Source organism: Arachis ipaensis, chromosome B03 (genome assembly GCF_000816755.2).
Source record: "Arachis ipaensis cultivar K30076 chromosome B03, Araip1.1, whole genome shotgun sequence".
NCBI lineage: Eukaryota > Viridiplantae > Streptophyta > Magnoliopsida > Fabales > Fabaceae > Arachis > Arachis ipaensis.
The window spans coordinates 114,545,709-114,551,348 of NC_029787.2; the positions used below are offsets into that span (position 1 = coordinate 114,545,709).

General features: G+C 31.9%; 1 long non-coding RNA gene across 1 annotated transcript; it reads left to right on the forward strand.

Moving 5' to 3' along the window:
• Positions 2,718-5,269, forward strand: LOC110270310. Its single transcript, XR_002359708.1, has 2 exons — positions 2,718-2,939; positions 4,977-5,269. It is a non-coding gene; the product is annotated as an uncharacterized LOC110270310 (long non-coding RNA).

Here is a 5,640-nt window from a genome sequence, read left to right on the forward strand (position 1 = left end):
TTCAATAATTTAATCATATGCATTGAGAAAAATAAAAGAAAAAAAATAGGCATATATATAAAAAATAAAAAAAATAAAAATAAAAATAAAGGAAAAAAAGAAAAAAAAAAGAACAAATAATAAAAAGGGGACAAAATGCCCCAAAGTAAATGGTGAAAAGCAATGCATATGTACTATACTCGAAATTAGGATGCATGAATATGTGGAAAACATGGTTAATGGATAGTTAGATGTGGTATTATGATTACATGGATTGTCTAAAGTTAGGTGGAAAGTTTAGGTTAATTAAGGATTCAGATTTTAGTCCACTTGGCCAAATACAATCCTACCTTGACCCTAACCCCATTACAACCCTTAAAAGACCTCTTGATATGTGTATTTGTGCATTAAATTTTTGTTGATTGTTATATGAAGAGCAAGCCTTAGAAAGCAAGATTAGTAGAGAATTGAGAGAATCTAACCTCAAACACCTGAGCAATTAGAGTGTATACACTTCCAGTGAGGGTTCGATGCTCGATTCTTTGTTCCCGGCTTTCATGAGCTATTTTCTTCTGCAAGTCTATTTGTACTTCATTTTTATGATTTGAATTAGTGAAATATAGTTCATATTTGTTCTTGAAAGATTTATTTACTTTTCACCAAGTAGGTAGAAACATTTTGCATATAGTTGCATTCATATAGATAGGTTGCATTTCATACATTCTACCATTCCTCTTCACTCCTTTATAGCTTCTCTTGAGCTTAGCATGAGGACATGCTAATGTTTAAGTGTGAGGAGGTTGATAAACCACTATTTTATGGTTTATCTTGTGCTAATTTGAGTGGTTTTTATCAACTCTTTACTTACTTATTCATATAAATTGCATGGTTTTATATTTTCCTTCCTAATCTTGTTTTATAATTGAAAACTTGCTTCCCAAGCCTTTAAATTACCAAAAATTAATTCTCCCTTTATACCATTCGATGCCTTGATATGTGCGTTAACTGATTTCAGGATTTATAGGGCAGGAATGGCTTAGAGGATGGAAAGGAAGCATGCAAAAGTGGAAGGAATACAAGAAGTTGAAGGAGTTGCTAATCCGTCCAGCCTGACCTCTTCGCACTCAAACAGTCATAACTTGAGCTACAGAGGTCCAAATGAGGCGGTTTCAGTTGCGTTAAAAAGCTAACATCCGGGGCTTCAAAGTGATATATAATTCACTATAGTGGCCATGCAGAAAAATGACGTGCACGCGTGAATCATGCGGACACGTCGTTTTGCAGAAAATCAGCGTGGCAGAATTCGTTCCCAGCAATTTCTGGGCTGTTTCTGGCCCAGTTTTTGGCCCAGAAAATACATATTAGAGACTATAAAGTGGGGGAATGCATCCATTTATTAATACAACATTTATAATTCACAATTTTAGGTTTTAGATGTAGTTTTCTAGAGAGAGAGGCTCTCTCCTCTATCCTATGTTTTAGGATTAGGATTCCTCTTAATTTTAGGATTGCTTCTTCTCAATTCCAGGTTCAATGTTCCTTTAATTTATTTTCTCTTCTACTTTTATTTATTTTATTACTTTAGTTTGTTTATTTTCCCAATTTGGTTTATAGATTTCTATGTTTAATTTGATTCAATACAATTCGAGGTATTTCAGATTTATAATTGCTTTCTTTTATTTATGATATAAATAATTTGGATTTTTTCCCTTTTAGCTTTGGTTGAGTAATTGGTGACACTTGAGTTATCAAACTCAACTGTTGATTGAAAATTGGAATTCTTGCTGATTGATTTGGATCCCTCTAAAGCTAGTCTTTCCATAGGAGTTGACTAGGACTTGAGGAATCAAATTGATTATTCCACTTGACTTTCCTTTATTTAGTAAGGGTTAACTAAGTGGGAGCAAAAGCCAATTCTCATCACACCTGATAAGGATAACTAAGATGGAATTTTCAGTTCTCATACCTTGCCAAGAGTTTTTCTAATTAATAATTTATTTTCTTCCAATTAATCATTCTTTCATTCAAAGCTTTTTATTTAGAATAATATAAATCTCTTTTAATTTTCATTACTTTAATTTACAATCATATGCTTGTGCCCATTGCCCAAACTCAACATTCCCCAGAAAACTCATAACCAATAGTAAATACACCTCCCTGCAATTCCTTGAGAGACGACCCGAGGTTTAAATACTTCGGTTATAAATTTTATTGGGTTTTGTTACTTGTGACAACCAAACTTTTGTACGAATGGATTCTTTGCTGGTTTAGAAACTATACTTACAACGTGATTATTTTTATAAAATTCTTTACTGAAAAAAGTCCGTTCGTCAGTGATTCCAAATGTCCCTTCTATTAATAGGAATAGGGCTTCCATAGATTATTGTAAGATACCAAGGAGACTCTTTATTCCAACGTACTTTAAGGTGAACAAATTATCTATGGATCAGAATTGGTGTAACCTCTCAGGATTCTTTATTCCATAGGCATCAAATCCCACTAGAAAATTCCTCTGCCTCATTGATGCTCCATGAATTAAAATCTATCCTTTTAATAATGCTCTGAACTTTATCACACGAAACATGAGTCTCAAAAAAGAAAATGAAAGAAACTTCATTTCTAAAAATCAAATCTTTAATTGTAGAGGTAAATCCTCAGCCGAAGCACTTCTACAGTTCCAGAAAATAATATTTTTAGATATCATAAGAAAACCAACAGAAAAAAAGGATATAAAAGGCTAAAAATCTTTAGTTCTCTTTGACAATTGAGTCTATCCTCATTGGGACAGTTTCCAAGTCTACATTTACAACATCAATAGGTCCATCATGTTAAATATCAAGTTCTATTTCTCTGTTCTCCTGGCCCTCTCCTGGATCGATAGAAAAATGATTTTCTTTCTCGTCCTTAGGATGAGAGTTAGAGGATTCCCCAAAAACTTTATTCCTTGTAGTTTGGAAAAGGTAAATAGTTTCTCCTGCAATAGGTACATAACCACCTTCTTTATGGATTCTGGCTTGGTCTTTGATCATATAACTAAATTATTTTCGATACTTCTGGTAGTCTCCTTCTTGCTCTTTTCCTATTTGTTAGTTATGGACTTGTTCTTTCATAAAATCTGGATTACTCTCCTTTGGTTAGATCCTTAGTTGCTTTACTTTTTGGTTTGCATTAGTATTCTTTCTATTTTGGTTTCTTAGCTTGGCGGACTATTCAACTTCACTATTTATGTCAGTCCTAGATTTTTGACCACCAAATTTTTTGCTTTGATTTGGTACCATTTTCTTATTTTGAACTTTAACAATTTTCTTTTGTTTCTTGTTTTCAATACTAGCTATTTGGGTCTAATTTTTCAATTGTCGGCTATTCTAAACCTCCTCTGATAGCACATCAAACCGAAATTGGTTGTAATCTGTCTTAATTTCCCTTTTGTTCTCCATATTTATTGGCTTTTCTCTTTTATCCTTTTTCTTGACAATCATTCTTGCTACAAAAGAAAAATTAGATTGATTTGTTTCTGGATACTGATTGTTGATTTTCAGAAAAGTGAGTATCCTAATTTTCTTGATTTCTTGTTAATTTTTTGCCTTTCATAGAATCTTTCCCAATTTGATGAGGCTTCTGCCCATCTTGTGGTTGATTTTCGTTTACGGTGGCTCCTCCACTCTGCTGATTGTTTTTATTTTTGGCGGTTGCTTAATTTTGGTCTTTGACTTTTACTTTCTTAGTCTTTTTCGGACATCCATCACACTTATAACTGTATCTACCACATTGGAAACATATCTGATGAAGACCTTCATACTCAAATTTGAATACTTTTTTCAAAATTGAAAAGGATGGTACCAACTTTTTTCTTAAGTCAATTTCCATGCAAATGTGCGCAAATTTACCTCTTAAATGAATAAACGTGTGCTCATATACTTTTAGCATAGTTTCAATTATTTTTTCTACCTTCCAAATGAAGTACCTATTATATAATTTTGCTGGGAGATTTGGGATTCTAACCCAAACAAATACCTTTTGAACCTTACTCTTTTGAGGCATAAAAAAATATCTTCACCTTTGTATTAAGAGGTAGTGATCAGCAATGATCCAGGGTTCTTCAAATAAAGTATGAAAGTAATCTTCTTGATTAGAGAAACGAACTAGGAAGCATCCTCCTACAAGATCCATGACACGAACTGCTTCTTTTTTGGTCCATCTCTTATTGATCTATCTTTCCATAGTATATAGGTTTAGATTTATCCCTAAAAGCTTGGTTATGAGTGTTTGCTTCCACAGCTTGCACCATTTATGATATTCTTTTAGAGATACCTGTATAATTATATTTAGATTAAAAGAAGTCTAGGATCCTCCATTCTGTCTATCGAATTTCATCAAAAATATAGTTTTCAGTGACTGTCTCAACAATTTCGTACAGATTCAATTTATTAAATCCATCATTCATCATCCTATCTTTATAGGAGGATTTAATAACTTCAGTAATATTGACTTCAAGGACAACAACCTCTTTGCTTGAGATTTTAGGCTCCTCAATAGTAATTTCTAGTTGTTCTCCTTCATGTGAGATCTTCATATGTTTTTTTGATTGTTCATTGTCATCCATCTTAACTCTTTTTTGTGCTCCTTGCAATAAATTTTTTTTATTTTGGTGATCATTTTTCAATTTTAAGAGTGATTGTTTCTAGATTTATTTAGAGTAAACTTTGTACGTGAAAAATTATCGCTGTGTATTATAATTATATATAATTCTTCCGAATAAATAACAAATTAATTAAATAGTGATGATTTGATGTTGTTTCGTGCAATTATGCAAACCGTCATTAAGATTAAATTCTGGTAATAAACAAAAGATTAAGTTTATCTAATGATGGGATTGTCGTCATCAAGAGTGGATTAATTAAGGTACGCTAAGTAGGGACAAATGAAAGAAAATGATAGAAGGATGATGATTATATATAAATGAAGGAGGTTAATGGTTACGTCCTTTTTTTGCGTAGTGTTAATAGATATACTGCACTCCGATACGTGTGTAGACATGAAACGACGAAAGGGAAAGGGAAAGGGAAAGGGAGAGGGTCCCAAAGCAGTGATGAAAGACAAGATAAGAGGATAATTGGATATGTGAAATTATATAATATGATGTGTCGTATATGTATGATCAAGCTCGTCCTAAATTAAAGTCCCGTGGTTTTGGTGCCACATGTTTTTCTCTTTGCCACTGGTTTTTCTTAGTTATGTCCATACTATTCGATGATTCATTCACTAGTGTCTTGCTCGTTTTGACACCGTAGCTCCTAGCTCTTCTGTTCTCATCCTAATTAATTTGCTCATACTTCATTTCCTCACGTCACTTTATTTGGACATGCATATTTATATATATTAGCACCAGTGTTGATTTAACTTGTTTTTGCGTGCAAGTAGTAAAGGTTAGTTAAATAGCCAATTCATTAATTTATTTAAATAAGTATCGAGAACATGCACGTCTAAATTTATTTTTATCAATATAATTAAAGAAAAATATATATACTGATAGAATTTGTTGTACTTATTAATAATTAATTTATTTTTATATGATATAAAATTAAATTACAATAATTAATTTAAATAAAAAATTGAGATAATTAAATATAATAAATATATAATAAATTTTCATAACAACTA